A 12,342-nucleotide genomic window follows, 5' to 3' on the forward strand; every position below is an offset into this window, starting at 1 on the left:
TATGTAAGGATTGAAAATCTGTCCTTTGCAAAACTAAGAAATGGAGAATTTCGTAGAGGCTTGGTTATATAAATTATTGTATATCAATTACATGGGTGCTATTTATTGATTTATTTGGAAGATGTTTATAATATGATTTGCAAAGAAAAGTCACAAAATAGTGTGTTTAATTGTTGTAATTTGCATTTGTATATGCGAAGAAAAATGGCAGGATATTAACAGTGTTTATCTCTAGGCTGTAACATTGCAAGTTGATTTATATATTCTTTGTGCTTTTCTGCTATTACCATCTGAATTTTTAATAGCAAGGGCTATTGTTTATTGATTTGAGTGTCCCCCAAAGGCCCATGTGTTTAAAGCTTGGCCTCCAAAGTCATACATTTATGATACCAAGAGAGTGAAAACTTAATCCAGTTATGGTATTTAGAAGTAGGGCCTTTATAAAGTGATTGGATTGAACTCTGTTGTTAGGGTAGAGGTCCCATGATAGGATCATGGTGGCTTTCCCTCTCTCTCTCAAATTAAAAGATGAAAAGGTAAAGCTATTTCCATTTTGAAAATTAAATGGAGGTATAAGGAAGGTAAGATGATACTCAGAGGCCCACACAAATATGTCTTCTTGATGGTTCAGAAGCACAGTAGAGCCCTTGTCAGGAGCAACTCCTGCTTAAGGGTCTACTATACACCTTATGTTTCCTCCTTTAGGTATAAGTTCCTAGAGAAGGCAGTAGCCAAGTTCATGTTCATATTCAAGGCTACTTTCCAGTAGTTTGAATAAAGTTCTCAATGAATTTTTTGAGTTAATATGGAATTCTTACTAGCAAGAAATGCTTTCAGTCAAGAATCTTGCAGGGTAAACATCTTGAGGATGAAATTTGTTTAATTTGGGCCCGCCGCCATGGCTCACTTGGCTAATCCTCTGCCTGCGGCACTGGCATCCCATATGGGCGCTGGGTTCTAGTCCCGGTTGCTCCTCTTCCAGTCCAGCTCTCTGCTGTGGCCCGGGAGGGCAGTGCAGGATGGCCCAAGTGCTTGGGCTCCTGCACCCGCATGGGAGACCAGGAGGAAGTGCCTGGCTCCTGGCTTCAGATCGGCACAGCACTGGCCGCACCGGCCATTTGGGGGGTGAACCGACGGAAGGAAGAACTTTCTCTCTGTCTCTCTCTCTCTCACTGTCTGTAACTCTGTCAGATAAATAAATAAAAAATCTTTAAAAAAAGAAATTTGTTTAATTTAAAAGACAGAAACAGACACAAGATGGGAAGAGAGAAAAAGAGAGAGAGAGAGAGAAAGAGAAGGAGAGAGAGAGATCTTCCATATACTGGTTCACTCCCCAAATGCCACCAGTGCTGGGCCAAACTGAAAACAGGAACCTGGAACTCAATCTAGGTCTCCCACGTGAGTGACAGAGACTTAAGTAAATGGGTCATCCACTGCTGTTTCCCAGGGTGTGCATTAGTAGGAATCCAGAGTTGGAAGCAGAGCTAGGACTGAAATTTGATATGGGAGGTGCTCATCCCAAATGACATATTAATCACTGTACCAAATGCTCTCCAACAATGAAAATTTTTAAACTGTAGATTTGGGGTCAGGAAAAGGCAAGTCAATCTGTACACAAATTTGTCTGTATGTACTGACTGCAGATCTCTAGCTCTGTGGGGTGGTAAAAAGCAGATCTCTTGTCAAATAAATAGGGGATTTAACCCAGTTTCCTGACTTAAGATCTCTGGAGCATCCAAATATGCCATTGGGAATTTCCAATAAGGGAGGGAATTAAACTTTACTTCCTGATATTTGACTGTTGGGTTTTTTTCTGTAATTATCTCAAAGCCCTGTGGTGGCTGCTGTTTAAGGAATGAGATTTGGTCATCTCTTCACTGTGTTCATGTGCAGTCACAAAGAACACCCTTCTGGGTTGCCTTTTGATATTTAGCAAGCTTGTCTGTCTCTGCACTCACATTGTGGCTCCAAGCTTCAGTCAAACAGGTTTCTGTGGCCCCTGAAATCTAAGAAAGTTATACTTAGTTGTATTTAATATAATGTCTTTTCATTGAAAGAGATGATAGAATGAGTATGAAGAAAATAATACTTTGAAACCATCAGACACCTTCCAAAGACAGATATTAATAAATACAAAATATCACTGGAAATTCTTGCTTGACCTTGGAGTAAGCATACAAGGATAGTTTAAACCACATTACAGAATCAAGCAGGGGCAATGTGTTGTTTGGGACACCCATAGAGCAGATGACAAGACGGCACTAGATTTGCAGTTGATGCATCGGAAGGAAGTACTGTTAAGCATAAACAGGAGAGAGCCAGAGCAGGTAAGGAGAAGCTGTAGACCAGGATATGATTCAGACTCCTGCAAGAGCCGCAGGGAAGAACAGTTGCATAAGAAGAACCTAAACCTACAGCACTATTTTAAGAAATTTTGGACAGTTTGATGGGGAGTCCCTCACCCAACATCTCACGTTAGAGGAGTCTTGCAATCCACAAGAATGGGACAGTGCTAGTAATCCTCAGTCATTGGCTAGCAGAAGCCCTGAGTGCAAGTGCCGTGATAGATTCCACGGACCAGCAGGTGATACTGTCAGTCAACTCTGCTCCTTGCAAGGGGAAATCTGAGTGGTGGATTTTTACAGTAACTTTGAGGAGTGAAGTCAAATGACCTGGGCTTACTTAATTATAGAAAAGTTACCTAACTTGTCTGAGCCCCAAATTCCTCATCTGTAAAATGGGAATTATTAAGACATCCATGTCAGTCTTTTTGTGAGAATAACATAACTCATGTAATATTCTTACCACTTTGCCAGCCATATTGAAGACTTCAGTAAATGCTAACTGTTTTTATTACAGATCCTTACAGTCAGTACAAAGTCAGAAGTCTCAGACCTCAAGGAGTTTTGACAGCTGGAACAAAATGCTGAAAGGTGAGAGACAGCCTTTACTATATGTACTGTAGAGTGCCCATAAAACCCTTCTCCAGGCTCTTTCTAATGTGATGCTTCCTTCCTGTGACTCAGAACTTCACCTCCAAGTGCTTAATATCAGGGAAAAAGACAAGAGCCACAATTCTCTGCTAGGTTGATGTGGCTGATGTGGAGACTCCCATTTTCAAGTTTCCCTTGTAAAGTTCAGTGTATTGGCCAGCGTCGCAGCTCAATAAGCTAATCCTCCGCCTGCGGCGCTGGCACACCGGATTCTAGTCCCAGTCGGGGCGCCGGATTCTGTCCCGGTTGCCCCTCTTCCAGGCCAGCTCTCTGCTGTGGCCCGGGACGGCAGTGGAGGATGGCCCAAGTACTTGGGCCCTGCACCCGCATGGGAGACCAGGAGAGGCACCTGGCTCCTGGCTTCGGATCAGTGCACTCTGCCGGCAGCAGTGCGCCGCCGCCGCGGCCACTGGAGGGTGAACCAACGGCAAAAGGAAGACCTTTCTCTCTGTCTCTCTCTCTCACTGTCCACTCTGCCTGTCAAAACAACAACAACAAAAAAAAGTTCAGTGTATTTATCTATTTATTCTGTATGCCTCCTTTAGAGGTCAATAATGTTGTAAACAGAAGCAAGCCTCATGATTAGTCAAGCAATTTACAGGATATTGAGAAGGTCATCACTGTTAAGTGCAACACTATAATCCACAAAATATATGAGGCTTTAAAGTCTTAATGCCTTGACTTTTGATCAGAATTTATAGGCGAGAAGAACAATGACTACCTCAGAACATTTTTATGATTAAAATTAAAACAGAGGTGGATTCACTTAACCCCTGCCAGCAGTCTTAAATTCATTGAACTGCCTTCTGTGTTCATGGAATGCTGCCTCTCTGGAACTTATGGGATGGGAAACAAAGACAAGAGATGGGTAATTCTAGAAGCAGTTGGTGAGACATCTTTATACCTTTGAGACTGGCCTGATGATTAAGATTTCTCAAGGGTATTGGGTATTTGGTTTATGCATGTAGACATTGACTGGCTCAACTGGATGACCTGTCCTTACATTGACTGTGCAGAGGGACAGTTCTACATAGATTCTGTTTCTCTGCTTCGCACATCATGTAGAAGTGATTGTGTTAGCCAGAGATAGTAGCTTTATAGCCCAGGAAGAGAGTGAACAGAAGGAACTACATGAAACTGCGGACAGCTCACATCCAGAATACAGTCCTCTATCTGTACAGGAAATCGAGTGTGAAGCAACTGATTTGGAAATACTTCCTAGGAAAAATTACATAGATAGAGCTTTTTCACCTCTGAAACCTCATAACTGAAATTATTAGTAGGGTTATTTTGTGAAATCTTTTCAAAAAGTTAAATTACTCTGCCATCTGAGATGCTCCACCAAAGAGGAACAGCATTCACTGGACATAATATACCAGACTTTAATCCTTGTGTTATACTTAGGAAACAGGTATTGTCCTGGTTTTATAGATAAGAAAACCAAGGTTTACAGAGGCTAAGAAAATTGTATACGATCTTGAGCTGTTAAATGAAAAGAGCTGGGATTCCGATGTGGATCTTCATGACTCCAAAATCCACGCTCAGTCCAACACACTCACCACCATACCTTTCTTGTGGGAAAACTAATGACCTTAGAACAGCTTTGACTGAAAGCCATCACCTTTTGACTTGAGTGGCAACTGAAAAACCTTCATATGTAGGAGGGTCTCCCTCACTGATTTTGGCAATATCAGCGCTGGTTGCTTTGGCTTGTGTACTTTCTTTTAAAAGTGTTTATTATCCTGGTATATGAGACATTAACTGTGAATACATGTTTCAGATACTTCAGTTTTTAAAGGGAGACTTCGATAGCGTTAGACCATTGATTACTTAGAGAAGAGAGAGCGGACTTATAGGGGAAAGGCCAAAAAGGACAAAAAATTGAAAAAAACACGTATATGCATTTATTTTAGAATTTTATCTGAGACCAACCCCAGTGATCCTTTTTGCTTTTTAAGCATGTTTCTAAATTTTACAGTGTAAGTATCTATCCTATGGCACTGTTATGAGAAATTCATGAGACATGTGAGGATGCTTTGTTGTGTAAATGGTTTAACATAAGAGACATGGTGAGGTGGTGAGGTACTTTTTCAATTTCTAAATTTGTTCTGACTTTAATGGCCAGATATATTTTCTTTTTCTTACTTTTTTTTTAAAAGATTTTATATACTTACTTGAGAGGTAGAGTTACAGAAAGAGAGAGAGAGAAAGAAAGAGAAAGAGAGGTTTTCCATCCGCTGGTTCACTCTCCCAAATGGCCACAGCACAGGTGCAGGGGCCCAAGGACCTAGGCAATCTTCTACTGCTTTCCCAGGCCATAGCAGAGAGAACGATGGGAAGAGAAGCAGCCAGGACTAGAACTGGCGCCCATACGGTATGCCAGCTCCGCAGGTGGAGGATTAACCTACTGTGCCACATCACCGGCCCCCAGATATATTTTCTATTCCACCGGGCTCCATTCTCTTGATCATGCATCCAAAATAATTTTTTTTTTTTTTGACAGGCAGAGTGGACAGTGAGAGAGAGAGACAGAGAGAAAGGTCTTCCTTTTGCCGTTGGTTCACCCTCCAATGGCCGCCGCAGCCGGTGCGCTGCGGCCTGCGCATCACACTGATCTGAAGGCAGGAGCCAGGTGCTTCTCCTGGTCTCCCATGGGGTGCAGGGCCCAAGCACTTGGCCCATCCTCCACTGCCCTCCCTGGCCACAGCAGAGAACTGGCCTGGAAGAGGGGCAACCGGGACAGAATCCGGCACCCCAACCAGGACTAGAACCCGGTGTGCCGGTGCTGCAAGGCGTAGGATTAGCCTACTGAGCTGCGGCACTGGCCCCAAAATAAAATTTAAAAAATCAGTCTGGACACTAGTAACAAATTATATGGGCCAATGACTTCCTCTACAAAATAATACTTAAAATTTTAAACTGGAAAAAAAATTTCAAACAAATGTTTTATAAATAGATTAAAAACATGTTGCATGATGTTCAGCATTATTTTATCTTATAATTTCAACTTCAAAAAAGTATAGGGGTCGGCGCTGTGGTGTAGTAGGTTAATCCTCTGTTTGCAGGGCCAGCATCCCATATGGATGCCTGTTCAAGTCTTGGCTGCTCTTCTTCTAATCCAGCTCTCTGCCATGGCCTGAGAAAACAGTAGAAGATGGCCCAAGCACTTGGGCTCCTGCACCCATGTTGGAGACCCAGGGGAAGCTCCTAGCTCCTGGCTGCGGATGGGCTCAGCTCCAGCCACTGTGGCCATCTTGGGGAATGAACCAGCAGATGGAAGACATTTCTCTCTGGCTCTCCCTCTCACTGTCTGTAACTCTACCTCTCAAATAAATAAATAAAAATATTTTAAAAAATTATGAGCTATATTGAAATTTACCAGCAGAGGGGAGTAAAGGAACACAAAACAGCTTTAAGTTTAGAGTAATTTTTGTGCATAAACAGGGCAGCAAAGTCTTCAATTCTGTGTTTTTTTTTTTATTAGCTAGTGGATCTGGGTGAGCACATTAAATTTTATTAATAGCTCAGTCTATAATGGAGGGAAAGCAAACAGATCTGTAGGTCACAAAGGAATTGACTGTTGGTCAGAAGATATAGGCAATGTGCAGAATGAACTACATCAGTGCATTTTTATGACCAGATTTTCTCAGTTTGAAATTTTAATTTCCAGGTTTCTTTTTTTTTTGTTGTTTTTCTATTAGAAGCTTTAATTTCAGTGATCAAACGAATTAAGCAGGGGGACTCAGTGCTGTGGTGCAGCAGAGTAAAGCCCCTGTCTGCAGTGCTGGTATCCCATATGGATGCTGGTTAGAGTCCTGGCTGCTCTACTTCTGATCCAGCTCTCTGCTATGGCCTGGGAAAGCAGTAGAAGATGGCCCAAGTCCTTGGGCCCCTGCATCCACATGGGAGACCAGGAAGAAGCTCCTGACTCCTGGCTTTGGATGGGCGCAGCTCCAGCATTGGAGCTATCTGGGGAGTGAATCAGTGGATGGAAGACCTCTCTCTCTTTCTCTGCCTCTGCCTCTCTGTAACTCTGCCTTTCAAATAATTAAGTCTTAAAAAAAAAAAAAAGAATGAAGCAAAGGGCATTTATATTGATTAGCACTAGGCATGTGCCTCTACCTGAAACTGCTAGGAGTTTTTGACTGCCTACATTTTTATTTAGAATATCTTTGGTTTTTTGGTACTCTGATATGCAGAGTAAGTTAGCTTCTTCTTTGTGGCAGTCTAGTAATGAGAATTCTGTTCACTGGCTAGAGTCCTACATAACTAGAGGCCTCTAGACTCTCAAGGTATTTTGATATAGATTTTAAATAAATTGCAGTATACAGGAGGGAGAGAATCTAGAAATTCCAAGTGTACACCACATTCTATTGATGTTTTTCCAGCATTAATAATCAGACACTTGATAAAGAGGCCTATAACCAAGTGCTGAGTTACTCTTCTGCCATTGCTACCCTTTCTGACAGACACAAAGATTGCCCCAGAAATCTGAAATGATTCTGTACAAATGAGATTTTACTTTGTGGTCTCACTATCAAATTATATAAAGTAGATCCACTGTCAGATTATAGGAAGCAGTTAAGGGGACCTGTAGTTCCTCTTGTAGTAAAGACAGAGACCAATCATCAACAGGCCATCTGTCCAATGTCTAGCAATGTTATTATTCCAACTTTTCTTTCACATTAATTCAAGTCATAGTTCTTAGAAGTAGTAACGAGTTCTGTGCTCCCTTTAGAGAGTTATACACAGTGATGTTAGAGAAGTGAAATGTCAGCTTCAGATTTCATTTATTTGAAGTATCTACTCATCAACTTTATTTTCACTGAGCCTTAATATAAGATCTAATAGCCTCGTTACTTTAATGGGTGTACTGTACTTAGATGCCTTCACAACTTTGAAGGTCCTTTTATTCATACTGATATTTTCAAGTACCAGTGACTGAAGCCATGGTAGAAGAACTTGATATCTTCTCCACTGACACAATGTGGTTCTAGAATGTGCTTTCAATTGATGAGACAACTTTTTTTTAAAGATTTATTTGAAAGAGTTACAGAGAGAGGTAGAGACAGAGAGAGAGAGAGGTCTTCTATCCACTGATTCACTCCCCAGATGGCCGCAAAGGCTGGAATTGCGCAGTTTCGAAGCCAGGAGCCAAGAACTTCTTTCATGTCTCCTACGTGGTTGCAGGGACCCAAAGACTTGGGCCATCTTTTACTGCTTTCCCAGGCCATAGCAGAGGGCTGAATCGCAAGTGGAACAGCTGGGTCTCGAACCGGCACCCATATGGGATGCCGGCGCTTCAGGCCAGGGTGTTAACCCACTGCGCCACAGTGCCAGCCCGGACAACTTTTATTTATTACTGGTATTAGTGGGGACCTTAAGTGAATATGCCAGACAGTTAAGGAATTCTGGGATTGTGGTGGAGGGCCTGATGGAGAAAATGGGTTACAGCTGGGCTTTAAAGGTAGATTAAGAATGAGATCATTAAAGGAGAGCAAAATGGAATTCCAAGTAAGAGAGAGTGCTTAGCAAGTAAGTAAGCAGGTATCATATTAGAAAGTACCTGACAAGTTATAAAGAATGATGAATAAAGCATGCACTTAAGTAGTAGAGAGCCTTTAATATCTAAGAGTTGATGGCCTACTAGAAAACGTGCAAAAAGAAAGATTTTCCTGGAGCTAACACATACAGCTGGGAGCAGCTCTAGTAGATTTCTTTGTGTCTAAATTAATAAACTTAAATATTTCAGATAGCCAGGAATAAATATATTTTTAAAATTTTGCACAATTGTATTCCAGATTCCCAGGCTACAGTGGGTAATCAGTCAACATTAGCAAGCTTTCCCTCTCCCTTATCATCACAATCCATTTAAAAAATACCATTCTCCTGAAAAGATAATAGTCTAAGCATTGAATGTTATAAATCTCTGTGTTATACACTGGTATATGAAGTATATTATTGTCAAGAAATTTGATAATAATAATCAGTTCCACATTTTGAAAGTAAGGACCACAGTCCCAGAGTCAGCATAAGTAATAAATATTGCATTTCTCTATCATCTTCTTGTACTCTATGCTCCAAAAATATTCCCCTGAAGCTCATAAAAGTTGTTCGTACTTAAGTCATGGCTATAATCCCCTGTGGTAAACCATTTCCATTTTTCATTAACAGCAAAACATGATGCAACAATGTAATCAATACGGATGTTTCTAAATGATATCATTCTAACAACTCTTATGAATTCCCTAGGTTTCTGATCTGGAATGGGTTTGCATCATAGACTAAAATACTAGACAAATTTCAGTGTAAGAAAAGAAGTATCTGTTGCATTTTATGGCAAATTTTCTCTTTTGTAATGACCACCAAATTTCTGAGGGGAGAAGTAAGAGTGAAGTATGGAGTTATATTTGCACTTAAAGTAAAATAATTTCCTATGCCAGGCCATTTGATAGAAAGCATTAATAACACTGTTGCTTAGCAACTTTGCAATCAATGAACTAGGTTCCTGTTTTGTTGGGAATCCTAAGGAGCAATGCCTAGGGGAGTTCTTCTATTGTTTTTGGATTATTCAAATGGAAAGTGATTTTTTTTAAAAGATTGTATTTATTTATTTGAAAGGCAGAGTTATAGAGAGAGAGGGAGAGATAGAAAGATCTTCCATCTACTGGTTCACCCCTGAAATGGCCTCAATGGCCAGAGTTGTTCCAGGCTGATGCTAGGAGCCTCTCCTTGGTGTCCCAAATGGGTGCAGTGGCCCAGGGTCCTGGGCCATCTTCTGCTGCTTTCCTAGGTGCATTAGCAGGGAATTGGATTTCTTCTTATAGAGTATGCTACACAGAGAGCTTAATATATGGTGTTGACTACATTTTAATTTCAATTCTATCATTTCCTTTGTCATACACCTTTGTGTACTTGTCACACTCTACCATGCATACAACATGGATTCAGAATTCATCACTGATCAATAATCCATAGTAGAGAATGGCATCACTCCAACAGACCATGCATAGTGGGAGAAGATCAAGGACAAAACTCTGGGGAATTCTATGACAATAGGGAATAAACAGTGGCTTCCTAACCTTGAATTCTCTTCTATTCCTTTGCACCTTTGCACATGCAAGTTCCTTAGGCCTTTCCTTTCTCCTTCTCTGTGTTAGGAATTTTATGCTTAAAGAATCAGCTCAATCATCACCTTCTTGGGGTTCTCTTCTTTGGTAGCTAAGCACTCACTCCTTAGATTTGCCCAGATGCATTTGTAATTGAGTGTATTTTGACATTTATCATATCATTTGAGTGATGTAAATGCAATGTATTTTTTAAAAGGTTTATTTATTTATTATAAATGCAGAGTTACAGAGGGAATGAAACCGAGAAAGAGCGAGAGCAAGCGAGCGAGAGAGAATGAGAATCTTGACTCTGCTAATTTACTCTCCAAATGGCTGCAACTGCTAGAGCTGTATTAAGCTGAAGCCAGGAGCCTGGAATTCCATCCTGGTTCCCACATGGGTGGCAGGGGCCCAAGCACTTGAGTCATCTTCCACTGCTTTCCCAGGCACATTAACAAGAGCTTGATCAGAAGCAGAGCAGCCAGGGCTCAAACTGGCACTCTAATATGGCATGCTGGAGTTTCAAATGGCAGCCCTGACTTTGGATTGGCCCAGCTTCGGCTCTTGCTGCCATTTTAGGGTGAACCAGTGCATAGAAGACCTCTCTCTCTGTCTCTCCCTCTCTTTTTCTATAATTCTGCCTCTCAAGTAAATAAATAAATATTTTAAAAAATCATTGACTCATATCCATTAAGTTGCTACTATCAGAAAATAGAAAATGTTGACAAGGATATGGAGAAATTGGAATTCTTATGCACTGTGTGTTACAACCCTGAAAGAGGATTGTAAAATGATTTGGTTGCTATAGGAAACAGTGTAATGGTTTCTCAAAAAATTAAAAGTAGAGCTACCATTTAACCCCAAATCCTAATTCTGGGCATATATTCAAATGTAGCATCCCAAAGAGATATATGTGTGTGTGTGTGTGTGTGTGTGTGTGTATGCACATATATATACACACATATATACACAGCCATGCTCATTATTCACAAAGGGTAACGTGTAAGCAAAGCAAATGTCTATTGACACATGAACTGATAAACAAATTGTAGCTTATACTCGTATACAAAATGGACTATTATTCAGCCTTGAACAAAAACAAACTCCTGATACGCTATTATAACATGGATGAACTCTGAGGCCAAATGCTAAATGAAATCAGTCACCAAAGACAAACAGTGTGTGATTCCATTTGTATGAGGTATTCTGTTTTCAAATTAATGAGACAGAAAGTAGAATGGTAGTTTTAGTTCTGCAGGCTGAAAAATTTCTGATTATTGGTTGCATAACCTTGTGAATGTTCTTGCTTTTTAAGAGAAGGAGAGGCAGAGAATGTTCTTTTTTAAGATTTATTCATTTTTTTGAAAGAGTTACACAGAGAGAAGGAAAGGCAGAGAGAGAGGTCTTCCATCTGCTGATTCACTCCCCAGTTGGCTGCAACGGCCGGAGCTGCACCGATCTGGAACCAGGAGCATCTTCCAGGTCTTCCACATGGGTGCAGGGGCCCAAGGATTTGGGCCATCTTCTACTGCTTTCCCAGGCCGTAGCAGAGAGCTGGAGTCGAAGTTGAGTATTTGGGGCTTGAACCAGTGCCCATATGGGGGTTCTGGCACTGCAGGTGGTGGCTTTACCCATTATGCCATAGTGCCGGCCCCGTGAATATTCTTTATACCACCACACTGTGCACTTAAACATGAATAAGATGGTAAATTATGGGGTTTTTTTCACCATAATTTTAAAAAACTCAGGAAGAATACAATAGGCTATGTATCTGCCATAGAATAGATGCTGTATAGAGGCCAAGGGGTGGATAAGAAAGCTACACAGCCATGACTTATTCTTTTATAGGACATATTAGTGTAAATGTTTTTATATAATCTTATCTTAAATGCTTTACTTTGTGAAAAGAACTGTGTAATATTAATAACATATTATTCACATATAACATAATATGACAATAAATTACAAATATTCCTTTATTTATGATGGGATTATACCCAATAAACCCATCATAAACTGAAAGCATTGCAAATCAAAACTGCGTTGAGTACATATAATCTATCTAACATTGTAGCTTAGCAACACAGTACACTATGAAGCATCAGTTGTTTACCCTTGTGACTGCATGGCTGACTGGTAGCTGTGGCTCATTGCTGCTGTCCAACACTGTGCATATTCTTAGGCTGGAAATGAATCAAAATCTAAAATTTGAAGTACAGTTTCTACTGATTGCAAATTGC

At 40.7% G+C, this 12,342-nt stretch overlaps 1 long non-coding RNA gene across 10 annotated transcripts in view; it reads left to right on the forward strand.

Moving 5' to 3' along the window:
• The window catches only part of LOC103351145 (uncharacterized), a 163,982-nt gene that overhangs the window by 15,617 nt on the left and 136,023 nt on the right, over positions 1 to 12,342 (forward strand). For all 10 annotated transcript variants that reach the window (XR_011380838.1, XR_011380836.1, XR_011380839.1 and 7 more), the window contains exon 2: positions 2,860 to 2,933. This is a non-coding gene — a long non-coding RNA (uncharacterized lncRNA). The remainder of the gene's footprint in view (positions 1 to 2,859; positions 2,934 to 12,342) is intronic.

Source organism: Oryctolagus cuniculus, chromosome 12, assembly GCF_964237555.1.
Source record: "Oryctolagus cuniculus chromosome 12, mOryCun1.1, whole genome shotgun sequence".
Classification (NCBI taxonomy): Eukaryota; Metazoa; Chordata; class Mammalia; order Lagomorpha; family Leporidae; genus Oryctolagus; species Oryctolagus cuniculus.